Source organism: Thalassophryne amazonica, chromosome 3, assembly GCF_902500255.1.
Source record: "Thalassophryne amazonica chromosome 3, fThaAma1.1, whole genome shotgun sequence".
In the NCBI taxonomy this organism is placed as follows: domain Eukaryota; kingdom Metazoa; phylum Chordata; class Actinopteri; order Batrachoidiformes; family Batrachoididae; genus Thalassophryne; species Thalassophryne amazonica.
In genome coordinates, this window is record NC_047105.1 from 128,838,292 (window position 1) to 128,864,422 (window position 26,131).

At 41.3% G+C, this 26,131-nt stretch overlaps 2 long non-coding RNA genes across 3 annotated transcripts; both read left to right on the forward strand.

Annotated features, from left to right (window-relative positions):
- The first annotated feature begins 1,606 nt into the window (after window positions 1–1,606).
- LOC117507578 lies at window positions 1,607–25,241 on the forward strand. 2 transcript variants are annotated; one of them, XR_004559763.1, is made up of 4 exons: window positions 1,607–1,668; window positions 8,258–8,385; window positions 21,957–21,960; window positions 23,048–23,059. It is a non-coding gene; the product is annotated as an uncharacterized LOC117507578 (long non-coding RNA). The 2 variants fall into 2 exon arrangements; XR_004559764.1 differs by lacking the exons at window positions 21,957–21,960; window positions 23,048–23,059 and adding an exon at window positions 25,194–25,241.
- On the forward strand, window positions 11,339–13,795 carry LOC117507596. The gene is made up of 3 exons (XR_004559781.1): window positions 11,339–11,350; window positions 12,949–12,953; window positions 13,690–13,795. It is a non-coding gene; the product is annotated as an uncharacterized LOC117507596 (long non-coding RNA).
- Window positions 25,242–26,131: the final 890 nt, after the last annotated feature.

Sequence of the window (26,131 nt, forward strand, 5' to 3'; positions counted from 1 at the left end):
GTGTTATCAGGATTTTTTTGAAGAAACCATCAGTTTGACTGACAGCACCAAATTTGGTGTTTATGTTTATGAAACGGTCCATGAGGAGGTTTTCGGTCCTGTTTAAGGAGAATAAATTCTCTGATCATAAAGATCCTATAAGCGTATAGTTTAGACTATGACTGAATGTTCTGGAGTTTTGGGTTAAAAATAGAAAAGGTGACAAAGGTCAACTTAAGTACACACAGGGGTCAAAAGTTAAAGTTACTCCAAATTTGTTTAAAAATGATGCAAATTATTATGATCAATCAAATCATGTTGTACATCCTTCAGTCTGATTGGGGTATTTTAAAATGTTGACAACGGTGTAACCCTTGGTTGACCTCTGCCTGGCTCCAGCTGTGTTCCTGAACCACTGGGCAAAATGTCACATCGGCCAGAAATGAAATTAATGGTGATGATTTTGTCTGCTGTCGTCTCCAAACGTCACTCAGGTATGACAAATACTAGTATGTTGACTTGTGGGGAATCACGGGTTCTAGATGTGGTCATCATTTGTACTATATATGGAGGACAGCTGACTTTTTGTGAAAATCTGTTTATGCTACATTTTATTAAGTGTTGACATCAAAAAATTTCTTGGCTTTTATGAAAGTCTTTATTGAAGGTTTAATCTGTTTTCAGTTGTGTTCAATTTTCTAAAATGATTTTTTTTGTTGTTGTTGTCAGTAAGCTTTTTCTGAAGCTGCTTAACCAGGACAATATTCCATGTAAAGAAATTACAAATAACTGAAGTTGTATATTTGCACTGTGACCATGTTCACATTTGATCAAATTTATTTATTTTTTTCCCACACTGTTGAGACACAATCCTGCTGTTTTGTCCGGATTGTGAACATGTTAATTCTGGGTTTGGAGTCACGTTCAGAAAGAAAATGTCCAGATCTGAATCTGCTGTCTGGGATGGTCAAGGATGGACAGACTGATGAAATCTGTCAGGTCTGCGCCAACCTCAAAGGTTTTTATTTTGAAATACATGCTCTTATTGTGGAAGTGCGACATAAACAGTCGTTTTCAAAAATTACTGATTTCTCAAAAAATATTGTTCCAATCACCTTTCTCTTTTCATGACTTGAATCCTCATGGAAAAAATGCACAAGTCTGCCAAAGGACGAAAGTCTGTTCTTTCTGGATTTCAGTTTGATGCTCCGGATACACGAACACACAGAGGCCACTTCCTATTTATCATGTTGACGTCGACAACATCTCCATAATCTAGTCCAATAGGTGGCGATAATGCACCTAAAACCTGGTTTGCCAAACGTCACAAATATCCAACGAAGAAGCTGTGTTCTGTTGTCGTCCGAGGCTAAAGCTAATTAGCTGGGGACGCTGAAAACGCTTCTCTGAACAGATCAAACTTCATTCTGTGATCCTCGAATATGTTTTTTGAAGAGCTCCAGAAGCACAAAGGTCGACAGTAAACCGAAATAAAAAGAAGAAAAGACGAAGTTAGCGCGAAAAGGTGGAACAGCTGAGAAGGTTGTTGAAACAGCGGCTAACTGCTGCTAATGTCGGGAAACAAACATCACAGAGCAGCAAGAAGAAACGAGTGGATATAAGAAGAGAAGAAACTAGTCAACGTGCTGGATGCTGTTTTCAAGCCTGAAGTTCGCTGATCCAGAGCAGGTTGTCCACTAAACTTTATTTCAGACCAACTCCACCACATCCAAATGATAGCTGTTAGTTTGTGTTGGAGTTCTTAGAACTCCAACACAAACTAACAGCTAACATCATTCTTATTATAGAGTAAACATCAAATATCAGCAGAAATAAATAAGACAAACTGATGATGTCATTCAAAGCGCATATTAAACAAATATGTAGGACTGCTTTTTTGCATTTACGCAATATCTCTAAAATTAGAAAGGTCTTGTCTCAGAGTGATGCTGAAAAACTAATTCATGCATTTATTTCCTCTAGGCTGGACTATTGTAATTCATTATTATCAGGTTGTCCTAAAAGTTCCCTAAAAAGCCTTCAGTTAATTCAAAATGCTGCAGCTAGAGTACTAACGGGGACTAGAAGGAGAGAGCATATCTCACCCATATTGGCCTCTCTTCATTGGCTTCCTGTTAATTCTAGAATAGAATTTAAAATTCTTCTTCTTACTTATAAGGTTTTGAATAATCAGGTCCCATCTTGTCTTAGGGACCTCGTAGTACCATATCACCCCAATAGAGTGCTTCGCTCTCAGACTGCAGGCTTACTTGTAGTTCCTAGGGTTTGTAAGAGTAGAATGGGAGGCAGAGCCTTCAGCTTTCAGGCTCCTCTCCTGTGGAACCTGCTCCCAATTCAGATCAGGGAGACAGACACCCTCTCTACTTTTAAGATTAGGCTTAAAACTTTCCTTTTTGCTAAAGCTTATAGTTAGGGCTGGATCAGGTGACCCTGAACCATCCCTTAGTTATGCTGCTATAGATGTAGACTGCTGGGGGGTTCCCATGATGCACTGTTTCTTTCTCTTTTTGCTCTGTATGCACCACTCTGCATTTAATCATTAGTGATCGATCTCTGCTCCCCTCCACAGCATGTCTTTTTCCTGGTTCTCTCCCTCAGCCCCAACCAGTCCCAGCAGAAGACTGCCCCTCCCTGAGCCTGGTTCTGCTGGAGGTTTCTTCCTGTTAAAAGGGAGTTTTTCCTTCCCACTGTAGCCAAGTGCTTGCTCACAGGGGGTCGTTTTGACCGTTGGGGTTTTACATAATTATTGTATGGCCTTGCCTTACAATATAAGGCGCCTTGGGGCAACTGTTTGTTGTGATTTGGCGCTATATAAAAAAAAATTGATTGATTGGTGATAAATGAAGGACAGTTCAGCTTGCTCATGGGCCAATGAAGCCGATCAGTCGATACTATTGATTACAGTTTTTTTCACATTTTATACACACAAAAATGGAGATCTGAAGCTCGTATATCAACGTCATGACTCCAAACCGCTGAACTTTGAGCACAACACCACGGTTTCAATCAAATCACAAGTTAGAATCAGAAGACTTAATTTATCCTGAAGGAAACTGCTGATGTTCCAACTGCACAGATAAAGAGTTGCAAGTCAAAATGAACAGCAGGAGACTGGATAAGAAAAATAACCATCGTAAGTTCTTTCAGCTTCTCTGTTTTTGCTCAGGGGCACCACAGCGCATCTGATGTGTATCTATCTGCATGTTGATTTGGCACAAGTTTTACACTGGATTCCCTTCCTGATACAATTCCACATGACATGGAGAATGAGCACGTGTGGTCTTGAGTCGACTACCTCCTGGTTTGGAAGCAAGCACACTAACCCCCACGCCGCCCTATAATAAAACATAGGCAGTGGATATTTTGCCAGATACGGCAAACACGCATCTAGTGATATTTGACCGGATCTCCTCACTGATTGGCTAGTTCAAATGACATCATCGTAGACTTTATTTCAATATGGCGGCGCCCTCGGCAAAGTTGAACTGGACGATATTTTGCCGTACGTGGCACAGGCAAAATGGCAGGTTGTGCTGTTTTGCCGGCCATCTAAATTTATTCACAACGGAATGGAACGGCCGCAGTCGGGCGAGAACTTAAAGGTGATCGGAGTTTAAGATCTCCTTATTTCACATTTATGATAGTAGCTTGACATTGGTGATTTTCATTATTGAAAATTGGCATATTTTACCCTTCACTATTTTCAGGGGTGGCTTGATCGAAGGTTTTGCAGACATGACACTGACAGAGGAAAAACAGGATAAACACACATGCCGACGTGGGGCTTATTTTTGTTTACCATGGCATTTTGAATGTTATCATGTTAGCTACACAAAATGAGGCCACTTAAGGCCAAATTTAAAAAAAAGAAGTTGTTTATCATCCCCGTCCTACACAGAAAATTACCAAGACTGCAAAAATTATTTCCACTGTGTCCGAAATTATTTCCACTGTGTGGCAAAATGCGCCGGTGGACATAATTTTCGCCACATGGTGGAAATAATTTCGGGTACAGCTATGCCACGTTTTTGAGCTGCTTTTAGCGTCCGAGAATCCTTCCGCCAGTAGGTGATTTTCTGTTCCAATTCAAACAACTTTATGGCACCCAAAATGGCATTTAAGAATGAAAAATGAGCACCAGCATTAAATGCCGAGGGTGCCGCCATGTTGTAATACCTTCTACGATGATGTCATTTGAACTAACCAGTCAGCGAGGAGATCTGGTTAAATATCGCTTGGTGTGTGCTTGCCGTATCTGGCAAAATATCCACTACCAAAAAAATAACCACTCATCACTCACTCATCTTCATCTGCTTTTCCGGGTTTGAGTCGCAGGGCAACAGCTCCAGCAGAGGACCCCAGACTTCCTTTTCCCGTGTCACATTGATCACCTCTGACTGGGGGATCCTGAGGCGTTCTCAGTTCATTGTGGAGATATAATCTCTCCACCTAGTCCTGGGTCTTCCTTGGGGTCTCTTCCCATATGGACGTGCGTAGAACACCTCCCTTGGGAGGCGCCCAGGAGGCATCCTTACCAGATGCCTGAACCACCTCAGCTGGCTCCTTTCAATGTGAAGGAGCAACGACTCTACTCCAAGCTCCCCACGGTTGACTGAACTTCTCACCCTATCTCTAAGGGAGACACCAGCCACCCTCCTGAGGAAGCCCATTTTGGCTGCTTGTACTCGTGATTGAGTTCTTTCGGTCAAGACCCAACACTCATGACCATAGGTGAGAGTAGGAACGAGTATTGACCAGTAGATTGAGAGCTTCGCCTTTTGGGTCAGCTCCGTTTTCATCACAACAGTACGGTAGAGCGAATGCGATACCGCCCCTGCTGCACCGATTCTCCGGCCAATCTTGCGCTCCATCGTCCCCTCACTTGTGAACAAGACCCCGAGGTACTTGAAGTCCTTCACTTGGAGCAAGGCCGTATTCCCTACCCAGAGTAGGCAATCCATCGGTTTCCTGCTGAGATCTATGGCCTCAGATTTAGAGGTGCTGATCCTCATCCCAGCTGCTTCACACTCGGCTGCGAACCGATCTAGTGAGTGCTGGAGGTCACCGGTCGATGAAGCCAACAGGACCACATCATCTGCAAAAAAGCAGTGATGAGACCCTGAGCCCACCAAACTGGGAACCCTGGACGGATCTCATCAACCCCCGGGGCTTTGCCACTGTGGAGTTGTTTGACTACCTCAGTGACTTCCACCAGGGAAATGGATGAAAATCCTCCATCAGCTTCCAGCTCTGCCCCTACTATAGAGGGTGCTCCGGTCTGATGTAGGAGTTCCTCAAAGTGTTCCTTCCAGCACCGGATTACATCCTCAGTTGAGGTCAACAGAGTCCCATCCTTACTGTAGACAGCTTGGATGGTTCCCCGTTTTACGCTCACGGTCCACCAGAAGCACCTTGGTGCCGACCGAAAGTCCTTCTCCATGGTTGCTCCGAACTGCTCCCACACCCGCTGCTTTGCCTCCTCCACAGCAGAGGCTGCTGCCCTTCGGGCCTGTTGGTACCTTGCAACTGCCGCTGAAGTCCTCTGAGATAATATATCCTGGAAGGACACCTCCTTCAGTCGGATGGCTTCCCTGACCACCGGTGTCCACCACTGTGTTTGAGGGTTGCCGCCACTTGAGGAACCTAAGACCGTCAGGCCACAGCTCCCCGCTGCAGCTTCAGCAATGGAAGCTTTGAACATTGCCCATTCTCGTTCAATGCCCCCAACCGCCACAGGGATGCTTGAGAAGCTCTGCCGGAGGTGTGAGTTGAAGAGCTGTCAGACAGTAGGTTCCTTCAGATGTTCCCAGTTCACCCGCACTATCCATTTGGGCTTACCAGGTCTGTCCAAAGTCCTCCCCCACCCTCTGATGCAACTCACCACCAGATGGTGATCAGTTGACAGCTCTGCCCCTCTCGTCACCCGAGTGTCCAGAACATGCGGCCTCAAATCAGATGATACGATCACAAAATTGATCATTGATCCTCAGCCTAGGGTGCTCTGGTACCATGTACACTTATGAGCATCCTTATGTTCAAACATGGTGTTTGTTATGGACAGTCCATGACTAGCACAGAAGTCCAATAACAAACGACCATTCGGGTTTAGATCAGGGAGGCTGTTCCTCCCAATCACACCTCTCCACGTATCTCTGTCATTGCCCACATGTGTGTTGAAGTCCCCCAGCAGAACAACGGAGTCCCCCACTGGAGCCCCATATAGGACTCCATTCAGGGACTCCAAGAAGACCGAATACTCCAAAATGCTGTTTGCTGCGCATGCACAAACAACAGTCAGACTTTTCCCCCCTAACCCCCTAAGACGCAGGGAGGCGAACCTCTCGTCTACTGGAGTAAACTCCAACGTAGGTGAGCTCAGCCGGGGACTCGTGAGTATCCCCATACCTGCCCGGCGCCTCACCCCCTGGGCAACTCCAGAGTGATGAGATGACATTGAGACAGGGAGGAGACAACTGTTATGTTAATGAGTGTCAGAGGGAGGAGTTAAAGAGTCTAATGGCTAATTTTGAGGGTACATCGCCCACCGCTAGGTTACATGACATCATCAGTTGTCTTTGTCATTGCTCGGTGTGAGCAATAGATGTGATTGGCTGTTGCATTTTATTGCTGTAGGATTTTTCTGTGAGCTTCGGCTGTTTTTCTGCTCCTGAATTTTACTGTGCTGTTCAGTGTCCTGTACTGCATGTTCATCTATCTCTGCCAGATTTATATCAGGGGGAGTCCCCCTGATGTTTGGCACAAGATCAGAGCTTCAGAGTGTTTTTTTTTTTTGTTTTTTTTTTTTCTCATCTGTGACACTGGTACCAAGTCATTGTTAAATTACAAAATGCTTTGGGAGTGTATTTACTACAACATGAAAAATTATTTGAATCAGATTTTTCAATCTGATATTTTCTTCAGGCTTCAGTGTAATTATGTGTCACAGTAAAAATCAAAATTGATCAACATGAGGGGACTACATTATTTTATTATATGGATGCGATACTACGTGCGCTCTGATTGGCTGATTAACGGTCGGATATTTTCTCATAATCAGTCCGAACACTATTTTCTTTACAAACTAGGAAGCTAAAAACACAATTACAAAAACCAATTTGGATGTGAACATACTCTATAAATATCTAAACAACATCGGAAAAACACACAGTGAAAGCTTACCAGCTCGACCTTGACCATCTGTTAGCAAGTTCCTGCTCTGTTCTGGTGTTCTGTCGGGACACCGGCCATCAGCTCAGAGGTGAGTTGAGGAGAGCCACTGCTCGCTCGGCTTCAGAGCTCTGAAGTGAGCAGACGAGGTGAATCCTGTTTTTTTTTGTTGTTTGTTTGTTTTTTGTGGAGGTGAACTTAACTTCTGCTGCTCACGGCTCGGAGGTGAAGCGAATGGCTTCTCTTCCGCTCTGACTATGAGCTCTGTCTACGAGCTGTCGGCAGCTTTCATATTCGGGTGTTCGTGTGTTTTTATATATATATATATATATATATATATATATATATATATATATATATATATATATATACACACACACATTCGGTGTTTTTCGCATGGACCTCGCTTGCACCCGGCCCGTACCTACACCTCAGTCTGATATTTCTCCATACAGACCTCGCAGTAGGTTAATAATGCTTTAATTTACAGATATATTTGTCATATGGCCCAAACCGAGTGTTCAACAAACCTGGAAAATTAAATTCACTCAACAAGGCTGCAAGTTTGATCATTGTGGCAAGGAAACATATGAAGTATGTGTAAATTAAAACTAAAAAGACAAAGATTTATATTAAAATTAAAGTTATAAATTTGTCACAATATTTGGCAAATGTCCCATTGTAAATTAAATTGTCCCAAAACCTTTCCACAAAATGGGGACCATGTCTACTTGTCCTCTTTTCTTTCTGATCACTGACATGTAAGTTAAGAACACTTTATTTTATCTTTTCACTATCTCAGTTTAATTTAAAGAAACATCTTATGGCCATTCATATCACCTCTCTCTTTCTAATCAGCTGGTTGCAGCAGGTACGTAAGGAAAACGTGCATGTCTGGTGATCTCTGGGATCAGGGTTGGTGTCTCCTGCTTTAGGATGTCTTTCCCACCACAGGGACATTTCGGTGTTGTCTCGCACTTGTGATTGGTCAGCCTGGGCAGCAGAGCAGCAGCAGATGATTAAATTGACCTGTTTTTAGTCTTCCCTCCACTTGGTCGTTGACTCTCTCTTTCTTTTGTGTGTTTTAAAGTCTTTCTGCAAACATGTCTGAAGTCCAGCAGCTGAGGGACATGTTGAAACTACAGCAAACACCTGCTGATGGAATGATCACAAACCAGGAAGAAGAAAAGTGTCATTTAAAAGAAGAGAACAAAAGATGTAAAGGGCTGGATGCTGTTTTTAATCTGCCAAATCTCTTCTACAGAACAGGTTTGTTCACTCAGCTTTGTTTGTATTACTGTACTTTAGAACATGTGGTTGTAAGTAGGGATGCACCAATCCGCATTTTTTTCACTTCTGATCCAATCCCGATACCTGAATTTGGATATCTGCAGATACAGATACTGTTCCAGTACCAGAGCTCTGTTTGCATTATTATTATTATTATTGCTTTAATATTATAATATTTTGTATTCCCAGTTATACAGCTTCATGAAGTGTTTAGAGGAGGATTTTCTTAAAAAAGAGACCTGAAAGTTCAGCTTCAATTTGCCAGAAGGTGCATCTAAGATGCAAGCCTAGATTTGATGTTTTCGTGAAAAAATTAAGCACTTTTTAAAAAATTTTTTATAGTGTTATTTTTATAGACTTAAAACAGAAAACATAGTGCTCTCCCTCCGTCTGTCCCTCTCTCTCTGTCTCTCTCTCCGTCTCTCTCTCCTTCTCAATTTTCAATTTCAATGGAACTTTATTGACATGGGAAACATGTTTACATTGTCAGTGCAAGTGTTATAGAGTAAAAAATTTTAAATTAAGTCCTCTCTCTCCCTCTGTCTCTCTCTCAATTCGATTTCAGTTGAAACATACATTTCCATTGTCAAAGCAAGTCTTAGAGTAAAAAAATTAAAGTTAAAAATTAAGCCCTCTCTCTTGCTTGCTGTTTTCGTGGTAAGAGCAAATTTGGAACTTCTTGGAAACACGAAGCCTTTCAACAGTAAAATAAACTGTAAATTTCTAATTGTATCATCAGCTACGCTGTATGTGAGGAACTCTGGAAAACTCCTTGTAAATTATCCATAATGCTACACTCAGAAAATCCTCTGCTAAACTTCAAACTTCTCATTAGATTTTCAGCGATTCTTTTTCCCTCCACCATTCAGCCGACTCCTATTTTATTAATATTGCCTCCATTTTCCATAAAGCATTTGGAACAGTTTGACCACCCTGCTGCAGGTTCACAACAAAATACCACGGATGTGCTATCACACGCGCAGTACATATTGTGTGCAACACATGCACATGGAAATGGCGCGCACATTTTGTGACGTCACATATAAGTGCGAGCCGCTCCGTGTGTGTATGTGTGTTAGGAAAAGGAGGGGGACCTGTCCGCGGTGCTGACCTGTAGACTCTGCTCTCCCAACTTGCTTTGACATTTTTTTTTCTCCTTTTACCTCTGTTTTGTAACAACCTCCATAATCTTATCTTTTCACCTTGCAGCTGTGAGTGAGTGTGGCTGTTTAAAACAAAAACTGGAGCCACGGAAGGACCAGTGTCACAGACCAATTGGTCCGCTTTGCCTCCAGTGTGCATTGTCATTTGGGACCACTGCAGCTTGTTTGAGAGGGACTCTACCACCCAAAGTGATTAAATGGATTAATGGTTTCCAGAGAGGGATCGACCAAGCCAGACAGGGAGAGAGAGGCAGTGAGGAGGTCAAGGGTGGTGGTGGTGGTGGGGGGGAATCTCCAATCCAGGAAGTGTCATGTATTCAGTTAATGGGTATGATGTCATTGACATCCAGCAGTGGGACACGGCAGGTTCTCAGTTGTGCGAACCACAGCACACGCCTGCCACGCCCACGTGTGTGTGTGTGTGTGTGTGTGTGTGTGTGTGTGTGTGTGTGTGTGTGTGTGTGTGTGTGTGTGTGTGTGTGTGTGTGTGTGTGTGTGTGTGTGAGAGTGAGATGCACCAATCCACATTTTTCAGTTCCGATACGATACTATTCCAATACCAGGGCTCTGTTTGTTTTAATATTACAAGGTCTATTAGAAAAGTATTGGCCCTTTTTATTTTTTTTTCAAAAACCTGATGGATTTGAATCACATGTGCTTGCATGAGCAAACCTTGAACCTTCGTGTGCATGCGGGAACTTTTTCACGCCTGTTGATTGCATCATTTTCTGGTAAGCAGCCTTTGTGTGAGGTGTGTGTCGTGCACTCTGCGTTTTTCATTCCAAGGAAAAAGACGGAACGACTGGAGCAGCGCTGCATCAAATTTTGCCAGAAACTGGGCGACAGCCAGGTGGAAACCATTCGGATGATTCAGATGGCTTTCGGTGACTTTTCACTCGTGTGACTATCCGAGAATTGTGGAAGAAGTGTGCATGTCATAGCATGTCCTGTGAGACTTCAACACCAAGGCGCTTTTGCTCCACCGTTGGCAGCTTCGTGCCGAAGCCATTGGCATGATTTTCACCGCCACTCTTTTCATGGCCAAATCTTCTGTCACAGTGGAATGTGCCAAAGAAGTGCAGATGTCCACCTCTTCCGCAATTTCTCGGACAGTCACACGACGATCCCGCATCACCACAGCGTTCACTTTGGAAATGATCTGGTCGTTTCAGCATGTTGATGGCCGACCGGAGCGTGGCTCGCTCTCCACCGTTGTGCGGACGTCTTTAAACCGGTTGTACCACTCCTTAATCTGTGTGATGCCCATGGGATCGTCACCGAAAGCCGTCTGAATCATCCAAATGGTTTCCACCTGGCTGTCGCCCAGTTTTTGGCAAAATTTGATGCGGCGCTGCTCCAGTCGTTCCGTCTTTTTCCTTGGAATGAAAAAACGCCAAGCTCACGACACACACCTCACACAAAGGCTGCTTACCAGAAAATGATGCAATCGACAGGCGTGAAAAAGTTCACGCATGCGCACAAAGGTTCAAGGTTTGCTCATGCAAGCACACGTGATTCAAATATCAGGTTTTTGCAAAAAATAAAAAGGTCCGATACTTTTCTAACAGACCTCGTATTGTTGATTTTATATGAGGGTTTTCTTAAAAAGAATATCTGAAAGTTCCGGTACACTTTTCCAGAATGTTTATCTAAGATGAAAGCCTAGATTTGATGTTTGGTGAAAGAATTAAGTACTTTTATTTATTTATTTTTTATAGATTTTTGTATATGTTTACATTGTCAAAACAAGTGTTGAGTAAAATTTTAAGTCCTCTGTCTCCCTTTGTCTGTCTGTTTCTGTCTCTCTCCTCAATTTTCAATTTCATTTGAGCTTTATTGATATGGGAAACATATGTTTACATTGTCAAAGCAAGTGTTAAGAGGAAAAGTTCAAAATTTAGTCCTCTGACTCCTCCCTCTTTCTCTGTCTGTCTCTCTCTCCTTGAATGAATGAATGGTTTATTCGGACCACAGAACATACACAACAAAGAAAAGATAAGATAATTTGCACACAACTTAAAAATACAATCTGCCATAAGCCTACATCATTCACAAAATATACAGCTCAATACTGTGACAATTTACATTTCTGGATTATACATCCAGTTTAATCTAGTTCAAAAAGGAGTGGGAGGAAGTAAAAAAAAACTTTTTTGTTCCCACTCCCTTTTTCAACCTCTTTAATCACTTCAGCTTAAAGGACACAATCCAAATTCTACTGAACAATTTACATTTACAATATAGCAACACATAGAGCACAAAACTCATCTTTCTTCATCAGACACATATGTAGAGAACATCATTTCTTTATAATGATAATTAAACTGATTAATATTTGGACATCGTTTGAATTCCTCCGTCAGTTTATTGCATATTTTAGGGCCACAAATGGAGACACAGAAACCTTTCCTGGTCGTCCGAGCGCCAGCAATTTTAAAATGACACAAGCCCCTGAGATTATATTTTCTGTCTCTCTCAATGAAAAATTCTTATTTTTCACTTTATATATTAATTGAACAGTCTTAAATGCAATCATATTGTGGAGTTTTAATCTTATACTGTAGATTTAATCAACAGTGGGTTGGTGTGGTCTTGATAACCTGCATTGTGAATTGTTCTTAATGCTCTTTTTTTGTTTTTTGAAGAATTAATAATGGTTGCAATGTAGTTTTATAATTGTTTCCCAAAACTTCAGCACAGTCAGTCAGGTGGGGTGCAACCAATGAACAATACAGAGTATGTAGTGCTTTGTAATTGAGAACATGCTTTGCGTTGTTTAATACTGCAATACATTTTGATACTTTCTTTTGAATATGTTGAATATGAGCTTTCCAATTAATTCTTTCATCAATAATCACACCTAAAAACTTATTCTCTTTGACATGTTCTATGTTTACCCCTTGTATATTTAACAGAATTTGTATGTCTTTTTTTTATAATTTTCTAATAACATTGTTTTAGTTTTAGACAAATTTAGTGATAATTTATTAATATCAAACCATCTCTTTAACTCATCTCTTTCACTTCCTAAATCAGATAATTGTTGCAAATTTCCTCTTGAACAAAACAGATTTGTATCATCTGCAAAAAGAACTGCTTTAAATAAATCCAAAACTTTGCATAAATCATTGATGTACAAAATAAATAATTTTGGCCCACAAATGATGTCCAGATATGAAGAACAGCAGTCCCTGAGTTTGACAAACTGTTTCCGGTTTTGTAAGTAAGTATATATGTGAATCGTACAACAATTCACGATTCAATTCGATTCCGATTCTTGGGGTGACCATTCGATTCAGAATCGATTTTCGATTCAAAGAGCTCTGAGAAATAGTGATATTACTTAAAAATGTTTATGTTTAAGAAAATGCAGCTTTACAAGGTTAATCAAGTGATTCTAGATGTAAATTTACTTATCTGCTTTGCTTGTTCAGAGTTGGCTGGCAGTTTAGCAAAGCGCTGGTCAGTAGTCGGCAGAGACTTCTGCTCCCCTCTTTTAGCTCTGGGTGATAGCGTAGCATGTGGGCTTGTGGATTTGAAGTGTTTCCAAAGTACTTGACTTTCATTTTGCAGATTTTGCACACTGCATAAGTCATGTCAAGCTCCTTCTTACGCAGCAAATAATAAAATCCAAAATGCGCCCAAACAATTGCCTTCAGCAAAGACGGTGCTGACTGAATTAGCTCTTCGTCCACCGTGCTAAGCTGCAGTTCACGAATGTTTAAAGCACGCCGGACCCTCCCCTTGCGGAGACGCTGTAGTATGGAAGCCGTTGCCTGACAAACAGTACACGCAGCGAGTAAGCAAGAAAATGTTTAAAAAATGCTTTTTAAAAATCGATTCTTGGACATTTTGGATCAATTCAGAATTGTAATAAATAAGAATCGCGATTCGGACGTGAATCGATTTTTTTTTTTTCTGCGGCACCACTTTTTGGAAACACAAAGCCTTTGAATTGTAAAATAAACCGTAAATTTCTAAATGTATCACCAGCCATGCTCATGCGAGAAACTCTGGATCAGGGGTGCCCAAGTTTGGTCCTCGAGATCTACCTTCCTGACACTCTTAGTTAGGGGTGTAACGATACACAAAAATCATTGTTCGGTACGTACCCCGGTTCTGAGGTCACGGTTTGGTTCATTTTCGGTACAGTATGGGAACAAAATGCAAAACCTAAATTTTCTTGTTTAAACTAACAATTTATTGTAACATTATACAAACAGGAAAATAAAATAATTGCAAAGTGCTGTCTGGTAATAAGTTAAATAAAATGTTCTCAAATAAATGACAAATGTATAAAATATTATAAAAAAAATACATTCCTACAACCCCTGGCAAAAATTGTGGAATCACCGGCCTTGGAGGATGTTCATTCAGTTGTTTAATTTTATAGAAAAAAAAACAGATCACAGACATGACACAAAACTAAAGTCATTTCAAATGGCAACTTTCTGGCTTTAAGAACCACTATAAGAAATCAGGAAAAACAATTGTGGCAGTCAGTAACGGTTACTTTTTTAGACCAAGCAGAGGGAAAAAAATATGGAATCACTCAATTCTGAGGAAAAAATTATGGAATCATGAAAAACAAAAGAATGCTCCAACACATCACTAGTATTTTGTTGCACCACCTCTGGCTTTTATAACAGCTTGCAGTCTCTGAGGCATGGACTTAATGAGTGACAAACAGTACTCTTCATCAATCTGGCTCCAACTTTCTCTGATTGCTGTTGCCAGATCAACTTTGCAGGTTGGAGCCTTATCATGGACCATTTTCTTCAACTTCCACCAAAGATTTTCAATTGGATTGAGAGCCGGACTATTTGCAGGCCATGACATTGACCCTATGTGTCTTTTTGCAAGGAATGTTTTCACAGTTTTTGCTCTATGGCAAGATGCATTATCATCTTGAAAAATGATTTCGTCATCCCCAAACATCCTTTCAATTGATGGGATAAGAAAAGTGTCCAAAATATCAACGTAAACTTGTGCATTTATTGATGATGTAATGACAGCCATCTCCCCAGTGCCTTTACCTGACATGCAGCCCCATATCATCAATGACTGGAAATTTACATGTTCTCTTCAGGCAGTCATCTTTATAAATCTCATTGGAACGGCACCAAACAAAAGTTCCAGCATCATCACCTTGCCCAATGCAGATTCGAGATTCATCACTGAATATGACTTTCATCCAGTCATCCACAGTCTAAGATTGCTTTTCCTTAGCCCATTGTAACCTTGTTTTTTTCTGTTTAGGTATTAATGATGGCTTTCGTTTAGCTTTTCTGTATGTAAATCCCATTTCCTTTAGGCGGTTTCTTACAGTTCGGTCACAGACGTTGACTCCAGTTTCCTCCCATTCGTTCCTCATTTGTTTTGTTGTGCATTTTCGATTTTTGAGACATTGCTTTAAGTTTTCTGTCTTGAAGCTTTGATGTCTTCCTTGGTCTACCAGTATGTTTGCCTTTAACAACCTTCCCATGTTTGTATTTGGTCCAGAGTTTAGACACAGCTGACTGTGAACAACCGACATCTTTTGCAACATTGCGTGATGATTGACCCTTTTTTAAGAGTTTAATAATCTTCTCCTTTGTTTCAGTTGACATCTCTCGTGTTCAAGCCATGATTCATGTCAGTCCACTTGGTGCAACAGCTCTCCAAGGTGTGATCACTCCTTTTTAGATGCAGACTAACGAGCAGATATGATTTGATGCAGGTGTTAGTTTTGGGGATGAAAATTTACAGGGTGATTCCATAATTTATTCCTCAGAATTGAGTGATTCCATATTTTTTTTCCCTCTGCTTGGTCTAAAAAAGTAACCGTTACTGACTGCCTCAATTTTTTTTTTCCTGATTTCTTATAGTGTTTCTTAAAGCCAGAAAGTTGCCATTTGAAATGACTTTAGTTTTGTGTCATGTCTGTGATCTGCTTTTTTTCTACAAAATTAAACAACTGAATGAACATCCTCCGAGGCTGGGGATTCCATAATTATTGCCAGGGGTTGTAGTAAACATTCTTTAACAAAACCTTTCCACAAGTAAAGAGCAGCACAACAGTTCCAGCATGAAGCCCTGCTCAATTTTACTCAACCTTCATATTTTATGTCAGAAAAATTAACTTGTCCAAAACTGTCACACTCTGTAAAGGATTTTTTAAAAAAGAGAATTAATGTTAAAGAATCCCTTTACTTTTGTACAATTTATTTTATTTTCTATCTCTTTCTATTAACTGTTCATTTAATGTTCATTAATATATCTTTTTAAATAAAGATTTGAAAAAAAACTGAGGCAAAAAAGTGAGTAAAACCACCTTAAAGTATTTAGAACCACAAATACACTTGATTCATGGTTTGCATATTTATTTTGCCATTAAAAGTAGCCATCACTTATTAAAATCAATCAATTTTATTTATATAGCGCCAAATCACAACAAACAGTTGCCCCAGGGCGCTTTATATTGTAAGGCAAGGCCATACAATAATTACATAAAAACCCCAACGGTCAAAACGACCCCCTGTGAGCAAGCACTTGGCGACAGTGGGAAGGAAAAACTCCCTTTTAACAGGAAGAAACCTCCAGCAGAACCAGGCTCAGGGAGGGGCAGTCTTCTGCTGGGACTGGTTGGGGCTGAGGGAGAGAACCAGGAAAAAGACATGCTGTGGAGGGGAGCAGAGATCAATCACTAATGATTAAATGCAGAGTGGTGCATACAGAGCAAAAAGAGAAAGAAACACTCAGTGCATCATGAACAAATTGTAATCTATTAGATAAATATGATTCAAACCACCGCAGCGCAGTGCCTTTAATACCTATGGCAGTGATTTTCAACCTTTTTTGAGCCGCGGCACCCTTTTTGTATTTACAAAATCCTGCGGCACACCACCAACCAAAATAATATTATAATGCTATTACCTCTGGTTTTGCGCAGAACCCAATTATCGCAATAGAAAATCGATACAGAAAACACCGCATTTCGAAAATCCTCAAGCATTTTGTGCTCTGATCTCAAGTAGGGCTGTCACGATTACGAATTTCTGGAGACGATTAATTGTCAGACAAATAATTGCGATTGACGAATATATTGTCTATTTTTTTTCTTTTTTTTCCCTTCTTTATATTCTACTATTGTAGTATAATTACACAACTCTGGAAGAACGTGTGGTTTCTGTGAGTGGAGAAACTGGGAATGGTGCAACATTTTTATTTTTATCTTCATTTTACATACAGTCCCAACTTTTTCTGATTTGTGGTTGTTTCTGTTGCATTTCTGAAATTGTTTCTCCTCATCAGTCACGTTTTGTGCTTAAACACTGCATTAAGCTAAATATTGAACAAATAAATACCTTTGGAAAATAACAGCTGTTAAAGTTCAGAGTTCTCACCTGCTTTTTGTGATCTCTGCATCTGAACATTGTTTTTTTTTTTGTGGCTCAGTTCATTCATATATTCTCATTTTTTAAATATGTTTTTAAAGATATTTGACCATTTATTTCATCTCATGATCTCATAAATTCAGCATATGACGCGCACATGGTGTGAACAGGACGGTAACGGCAGAATCACACCTTTAGAGAAAGTTCAGAGAGAAGTAAAGGCAACTTCATGTTTCCGTTTTGTTAACGTTCACTTGGGTTAAAATCCTCTCTCTGCTCCGCGCTCGCTGCGCACTGAACGTGTCGCGCCTGCATTCAGGAATCTCCCTCACCCACCCCCTCCCTCACCCACCCCCTCCCTTGCAGTCTGCAGCTTGTTAACTCCGCGCGCGCGCACACACAGGCACTGACACACACCGACAGCTCCGCATTTTAGACGGCTTTTGAAGGAGACGGCACTGTTTTAATCGGCCGTCAGCCTCCTTGTTATTGTCCCGCCTTAAGACGAGAGGGAGGCTGCAGCACGCGAGGCTGAGTCGTTTTATGCTTTATGGATAAAATAAATAATTCATGGTAATCGCGAATATGAAAAATACCCACGGCACCCCTGACGATCGATCACGGCACCCTAGGGTGCCGCGGCACCCCGGTTGAGAATCACTGACCTATGGCATGCTCTAATCTCTGTAATAAAATTTTATGGTCAACAGTATCAAAAGCAGCACTGAGGTCTAACAGAACAAGCACAGAGATGAGTGCACTGTCTGAGGCCATAAGAAGATCATTTGTAACCTTCACTAATGCTGTTTTTGTACTATGATGAATTCTAAAACCTGACTGAAACTCTTCAGATAGACCATTCCTCTGCAGATGATCAGTTAGCTGTTTTACAACTACCCTTTCAAGAATTTCTGAGAGAAAAGGAAGGTTGGAGATTGGCCTATAATTAGCTAAGATAGCTGGGTCAAGTGATGGCTTTTTAAGTAATGGTTTAATTACTGCCACCTTAAAAGCCTGTGGTACATAGCCAACTAATAAAGATAGATTGATCATATTTAAGATCGAAGCATTAAATAATGGTAGGGCTTCCTTGAGCAGTCTGGTAGGAATGGGGTCTAATAAAATAAAATAACTTCTCAAGGCCAGGGCTTCTCAAAGTCTGGGGACTATTTAATCACAGCGCAGCAGTCGAAGTCAGTAGGCTGAGCAAGTCAGAGTGAGGAGGATTGTAGATATTCCTCCGCTCAGCGCTTTCAGGCTGCTGCAGGCAGCGGAGGAAGGGGAGACCCGCTGCCACTTGGTGACAACAGATACTTTAACTTTCAGTCACCAAACATCAGAAAAGTCTCTGGTAACGCCAGGAAAAGTATTTTGATTTGTTGTTAGTCGCTTTTGAGAAAATAAGTAGTCAAGAGGGTTTGGAAAGTCACCAGATTTAGCGAGAAAGTTGATAAGTTGGCAACACTGAATGTCAACACACGCAACGCAAACTCACCCGTGCACAGCCCTGTACCGAACCGAACGGCCCATACCGAAATGGTTCAGTATAGTGGCGGCTGGTGAAAAACAGTCTTGATGGGGCTGCTGTGCCAATAGATTCCCTTGACTTGTCCAGTACAGGCATTCAAGTGAACAGTCGGAAAATTACTACATTTCCACAATAATCATTTCATGTCCTTCTCAAAATCAGCAGTTTTACAAATAAAGGTAACCATTTACAGCTATATTAGGCCCCATTTCTACTTTGGAAAGGAACAGTATCAAATACAACACTCAAGTTCTTGAGCAAAGAACATTTCACCATTTGACACCAATTACACATATAGTACACCAAACTGTACTGCACTGCCATTATCTTCAGGCAAACAGATCTTGGGGTTCACAATGATACCCCCTTAACAAAATAGAAAATATCACCAAATTTACACTCTTTCAAAATATGGAAAAATTCTTCAATTGACAAAAGAACATTATGTACATACTACAATGTTCACACCACCTTCCAAGAGAGAGAGAGAAAATGTGTGTGTGTGTGTGTGTGTGTGTGTGTGTGTGTGTGTGTGTGTGTGTGTGTGTGTGTGTGTGTGTGTGTGTGTGTGTGTGTGTGTGTGTGTGTGTGTGTGTGTGTGTGTGTGTGTGTGTGTGTGTGTGTGTGTGTGTGAGAGAGAGAGCGTGTGTGTGTGTGTGTGTGTGTGAGAGAGAGAGCGTGTGTGAGAGTGAGAGAGAGAGAGAGCGCGAGAGAAAATTAAGGTAATATTTTGCATGAACATTACTGAGTGGAATGGAGGCAAACTAAAGAAGCTTGAAAAACTTAAATAACTTGACTACCTAATAACACCAAAACCTTTAAATTAAATTGGTTAAAATTAATTAACAGTGTAGAGGACAAAGCAAATTAAGTATACAAAACCATAGTAGAGAAGCTTGAATCTTCAACTGGACTGGGTTGCTTGACGTGAGGACGTTTCACTTCAAATCACAGAAGCTTCCTCAGCTAAAATTCTTGCTCTGGTAGTCTGACTTCTGTCTTGACTCTTGTAGAGAAGAATAAACCAGAAGCCAACAAAAGCTGGAGTTTTTTAACCTAACCAGACCCCTCCTACTGAGAGGCCGACTGCTATAGGCTAATGACTAAACAATAGTTCTAATTAGCGCCTATTGTGCTCTAGTTAGCATTCTCCTAATGGGATGGAAGCCTCCCCTGATGGCTCCCACAAAACCACTTAATTAAATGCGTTGCTAAACTTGGGTTTGTCTTACTATAAGTGTCTTGTGTGTACTGAGTAGCTGAGTTAGAATTTAGTTAGAATTTCTTTAAAAAACATGCAAATTGCTATTTTAGGGTTTTGTTTTGTTTTGTTTTTAAACTTAGCAAATAATTTGTTTTAGAGTGTGGAATACTCCAAAGAATATTTCACGTCTGTGAACTGATCCTCATAACGTGTAAAGTGAAATCAAAATACCAGCATGGCTACAGCTTTGAACACTGTTACAAACAGCCCCGGCCTCCCCTATTACCATTATAACTGGTCTGCTGTCCCAATAAAGATCACAGCTTTGACCCCCTAAAACAAACAAAAAAACATCACTCATTCGTTTTATCTTAAATTTTCATCCTCGTTTCCATACCAGGAGCAACATTCGGGAATAAATCCGAGCAGCTCGTCAGCTCACCTGAGCTGAAGTGGATCCAGAGGAGTCAGTCCGCAGCTGGCAGAGGTGGATGCGCTCCTTTCCACCCCGCAGTAAAGAGCGCAGATCAGCAGCCTCCGTGATGTGTGCGCGCTGACAGTGTGAATGAAGCCTGACACGGTTTATAACGAGTCAGACAAACGTCTCTCCTCCAACCGGGATGTGCAATTGTCATTAAACCACGAGAAAGATCTGATGTGTGCACCTCCATGCGCCTCTAAAAGGATCCCTGCGAAACTTTGGTGTCATTGATTTGATTAGTTTTGTCCCGTTTTAAACCTCTGAAGAGTTCTTCAACTTACTCCAGCAAAACACACGGAGACAAAATAAAAATAAATAAATAAATATAACCCAAACGTCGTCGTCACCATCATCTCTTCCTGCTTGACTGACTGGCAGCAGCAGCTGCAATGTCACGTATATCACTGACTGTAGCAATCTAACGTTCCCGCATTTTTGTAGCAAGGGCTAAAATTCCGGCGCCCCAAAGCCATTAATTTTGGCAATGTTGATTTGCCAAATATTTATTAATTTTCCCTAGCAACTACATACAATAGGTTATTTCGCTGCACTTCAAGGGCGCTTTGAATGACCGCCCAAGACGAGGAATGATACGTTCTCTGCTTCTGTCGGTGGAAATGCACTGTTGAATGAGAGTCAGTTGGAGGAAGTGTTGTTTTAATCATTCATATTACATGTAGGCACATACTATTAAGTAAAACTGACATTGATAATACTTTTTAAATATATATATATATTATGACTTTTCCCCTCCACATCTAGGAGGGCAGCGCCCGAGCGCCCCCTATGGGCCAGCCGCCACTGGTTCAGTACAAATACATGTACCATTACACCGTTGCTCTTATGCCGCGTTCACACCGGGCACGACGCGAGCGACTGCAGCCACAGGTTGCCATGTAATCCCTATGTAAGGACGCGTTTTGGCGCCAAACCACACAGCGCGACGCGATGGAGGCGAGTGAAGCGACACAAGTGAAGCGATTTTGAGCATTTTGCGCGTTTGTGGCGCGATATTGCGTCGCGTTGCCCTCCTCCCCAAGTTCAAAAATCTGAACTTTTTCATCTCGTCGCGCCGCAATGACCAATCAGGGACTGAATATGTAGTGACGTGGAGATGTCTGGAGTTTGACTGAAGATGTGAACATGTCCTGTATCTGGTAGCAGCCTGTGAGCAGGACTTATATGTCTCTTTTGTCCTTTATTTCACAATTATGACAGAGTTTTTGGAGCGAGCAGCAGCACCACGGCAGCGTGGAGCCGAGTTTATTTTTATTTTACGTGCGCGTGCAAATCGTCCTGGAGATTATTTTACTTATTAACTACACAGCTGTATAATAAAGCAAGTGGTGACTGGCTTCTAAACACAATTATGACAGAGTTTTTTGGGGAAAAGAGCGAGGAGCAGCCAGCAGCAAACAGCAGAGTTTCTTTTTTCTTTCTTTTTTTTACGTGCGCGCGAGCGAATCGTCTGTAGAGAATATTTTATTAATTAACTACACAGATGTATAATAAAACAAATGGTGACTGGTTTCAAAACACAATTATGACAGAGTTTTAGGAGCTAGCAGCAGCCCTGCTTGCAGCAGCGGAGCTTTTTCCTTTTCTTTTCTTTTACGTGTGCGCGAGCGAATCATCTGTAGAGAATATTTTATTAACTACAGAGATGTATAATAAAACAAATGGTGACTGGTTTCTAAACACAATTACGACAGAGTTTTTTGGGGGAAGAGCCAGCTGCAGCAAGCAGCGGAGTTTCTTTTTTTTTTTTATTGTTTACATGTGCGCGCGTGAACGGGACAGTTGATCCTCAAACTGGTTCCCGCAGAGTAGGAAGGACCACTGAAAGCGGCCGTCATCTAGAGACAGCTCCTGCAGCAAATAATGACACACCGGGCGAAGGAGGTGCGTCCGTCGCCTGACGACCCACGCGAATTTGTAGCGTCTGATCGCGCCCGGTGTGAACGCGGCATTAGTTGTCTCCCTGCTCCAACACACCTGAATCCAATGAAAGGGTCATTAAAAGCCTGCTAACGAGTCTTTCATTGGATTCAGGTGTGTTGGAACAGGGAGACAACTAAGAGTGTCAGGAAGGTAGATCTTGAGGACCAAACTTGGGCACCCCTGCTCTGGATTGATACTGAAGGATTTTGATGGAGATTTTTTTCCCTTTCAGCGAACAGAATCTCTGTTCAGTTCCGACTGTTTCAGCTGTGCTCTGAGATGCCATTTCATAGCGTCTCACAGCCTCGGGACACTGAAGCGGCTAACTTTTCAGCACACATTTTCAGCAACAATTGAGTTAATTTTTTTGGAAAATCCATGCTCGGTGGCAGACAATTTGAATCAGAGAGCCGGGTGGAGATTTGCCGTTAACCGAGGCTTAGAAGACTGCGGAAGATAGCTCTCTCAAACAGCTCGACTTCAGAAACCTACCCCCTTCCCTCCTCATGCTCAGCAGCAAACAAAGGAGAGAGCATACAGCAACAGTTGAGAGGTTTCACAGTGGCTCCTCTCTGGTATGGGAAAACATCGTGGGTTGTATCTGTATTTTCCGATACTTGAATTACATTGGTATTGGAAGCTGATACTGGATCGGTTCGGTCACATCCTTAATTCGCACACGGCTGTTCAACTGCCTTTGGACTGCCTTAATTGTCTGTCCTGTACGAATGCAGCTCAACTTTTGTTTGTTTTGCTAATTCATGGGATTCGCATGGGATTCGTGCTCTGCTGTGACGGGGCCCTTAAGAAATTTGGTTATTGGTATGCAAAATCCTTAAAGTGAAAGTATAAAGTACAAACGTGAAAACAAACTTAAGAACAAGAGTAAAAAGTAAGAGAGCGTCTTGTTGGAGTTGCTGGGCTTTTAAAAAGGGTTCCATCTCCATCCATAAGAATTGTGGGGAAGGTAGTCTTGACAGGGTTTCTCTGTCTAAGATGACAATAATTCATTTTTTTTTTTCCACTCTTGAATCTCCCATTCAAACTAAACAGTGGTGACTTTTTTGTTTTTTTAAATATATTTGATGAACACCATCATAAATTTTCTTTTGTGCACCCCCTCACAGCAGTCTCCACAGTTGCAGACCAGGATCCAGAGTTTAAAGCCACGGGTTTCACATCAGAGGCTCCCTGTCAGATGTTTTCCTGTCAGATTTGAAAATCACAAAGATTGTTAAACACCAAATTACTCCCGCTTCATGAGTGTGATGAGGTGCATGTGAGACATCAATGTCAAGCTCTTTGAGTATGTTTATCAGATGGTAAAAAGTGCTGTAGAAATGAAGTCCATTCACATTGTGTTTGAGATCAGCAACATTATAAAATATTAATTAAAATAGTTGGCTTATATATTTTTTAATGAATTGTAATGTCACTATAGATGTGTTGATGTCGTATTTCATGAATTTTGACATTATGTTGGTGTCCAGTTCAAGTATGTGTGACATTTTAAACAGATGCTCCTGATGTAGAACCCCAATTCCAGTGAAGTTGGGACGTTGTGTAAAATGTAAATAAAACAGAATACAATGATTTGCAAATCCTCTTCAACCTATATTCAATTGAATACACCACAAAGACAAGATTTTTAATGTTCAAACTGAAACTTTATTGTTTTTGTGCAGATATTTCCTCATTTTGAAATGGATGCCTGCATACATCACCAATGCTCAAACACCACCTGTTTGGAACATTCCACAGGCGAACAGGTTATTAATTGGAAACAAGTGAGTTTTATGATTGGGTATAAAAGGAGCATCCCCAAAAGGCTCATCTGTTCACAAGCAAAGATGAGGCAAGGATCACCACTTTGTGAACAGCTGTGTGAAAAAATAGTCCAACAGTTTAAGAACAGTGTTTCTCAACGTTTAATTGCAAGGAATGCACGCATTCCATCATCTACAGTCCATAATATAATCAAAAGATTCAGAGAATCTGGAGAACTTTATACACATAAGCGGCAAGGCCAAAAACCAACATTGAATGTCCGTGACCTTCGATCCCTTAGGCGGCACTGCATTAAAAACCAACATCATTGTGTAAAGGATCTTACCGCGTGGGCTCAGGAACACTTCAGAAAACCATTGTCAGTTAACACAGTTCGTTGCTACAAGTGCAAGTTAAAACTCTACCATACAAAGCGAAAGCCAAATATCAACAACATCCAGAAACACTGCCGCCTTCTCTGGGCCCAAGGTCATCTGAAATGGACAGATGCAAAGTGGAAAAGTGTGCTGTGGTCTGATGAGTCCACATTTCAAATTGTTTTTGGAAATCATGGACATCCTGTCCTCCAGACAAAAGAGGAAAAAGACCAGATTGTTACCAGTGCAAAGTTCAAAAGCCAGGATCTGTGATGGTATGGGGGTGTGTTAGTGCCCATGGCATGGGCAACTTACACATCTGTGATGGCACCATCAATGCTGAAAGGTACATCCAGGTTTTGAAGCAACACATGCTGCCATCCAGGCAATGTCTTTTTCAGGGATGGAGACAGCGGAGACCCCGGACTGCTGAACAGCTGAAGCCGTACATCAGGCAAGAATGGGAAAGAATTCCACCTACAACGCTTCAGCAATTAGTGTCCTCAGTTCCCAAACACATATTGAGTGTTGTTAGAAGGAAGGTGATGTAACACGGTAGTAAACATACCACTGTCCCAGCATTTTTGAAAGGTTTTGCAGGCATCCATTTCAAAATGAGGAAATATTTGCACAAAAACAATAATGTTTATCAGTTTGAACATTAAATATCTTGTCTTGTGGTGTGTTCAATTGAATATAGGTTGAAGAGAATTTGCAAATCATTGTATTATGCTTTTATTTACATTTTACACAACGTTCCAACTTCATTGGAATTGGGGTTGTACATTTTCATTTTTCATCAGTGCAATAACTTAGTGTTGTCAAGTCAAACTCACCACTCTGCTACTTTTTTAAATGAGTGTTGTTGTAACATTTATTGTTAATTTGTTTCTTTACAGACATGTAGCCGTTGTTGTTGATGATGAAAGAAGAAATTCTCCCTGAACACCAGGAATGGAATCTGAGTGTTGACCAGGAGGACATTAAAGAAGAAGATAAGCTGTGGATAAGTCAGCAGGGAGAGCAGCTTCAGCAGCTGGAGGAGGCAGATCTCACCAAGTTTGGTTTCACTGCCATCCCTGTGAAAAGTGAAATTGATGATGAAAAACCAGAGTCATCACAGCTTCATCAAAGCCGAAGTGATGAAAGCACAGAGGCTGAGCCTGTAGCCAGCAGCTCATCTGTACACAGAACACTGACAGCAGAAGCTGATGGAGAGGACGATGGAGGACCACAACCAGCCAGCAACTCAGGTCCAAACAGTCATTTACAACGAGGTACCAGTGGCAGGAGTTCAGACAATTCTGGAAGTGAGACTGATGACAGTTTTGACTGGGAACGCACCCGAGAACTTCTGTCACGATTTAACTGTCAAAAAAATACCAATATTGTTAATCTGAGCAATTGCAACGTTGCTGAGAAACAATTTAACAGCTCAAACAGACATTTACGACCAAATACCAGTGGTAAGATTTCAAATAGTTCTGGAAGTGAGACTGATGACAGTCTTGACTGGGAACAGACCAGAGAACTGCTGTCACGGTTTAACTGTCAAAAAAATACCAATATTGTTAGTTCAAGCAATTGCAACATTGCTGAGATACAGATTAATTGCTCTAAATATGTAAAAGCATCTGGTCACATAACCAACTCAGAGCAATACAAGGGGAGGCAAGCAAGCGGAAAACCATTTAGCTGTGCTGATCGCAGTAAAAAACAGAAACAAAGGGGCACTCTGAACAAACACATGATAATTCATACAGGACAAAAACCATTTGGATGTTCTGAATGTGGTAAAGATTTGGAGAAAAGAGCACTCTGAACAGACACATGGATC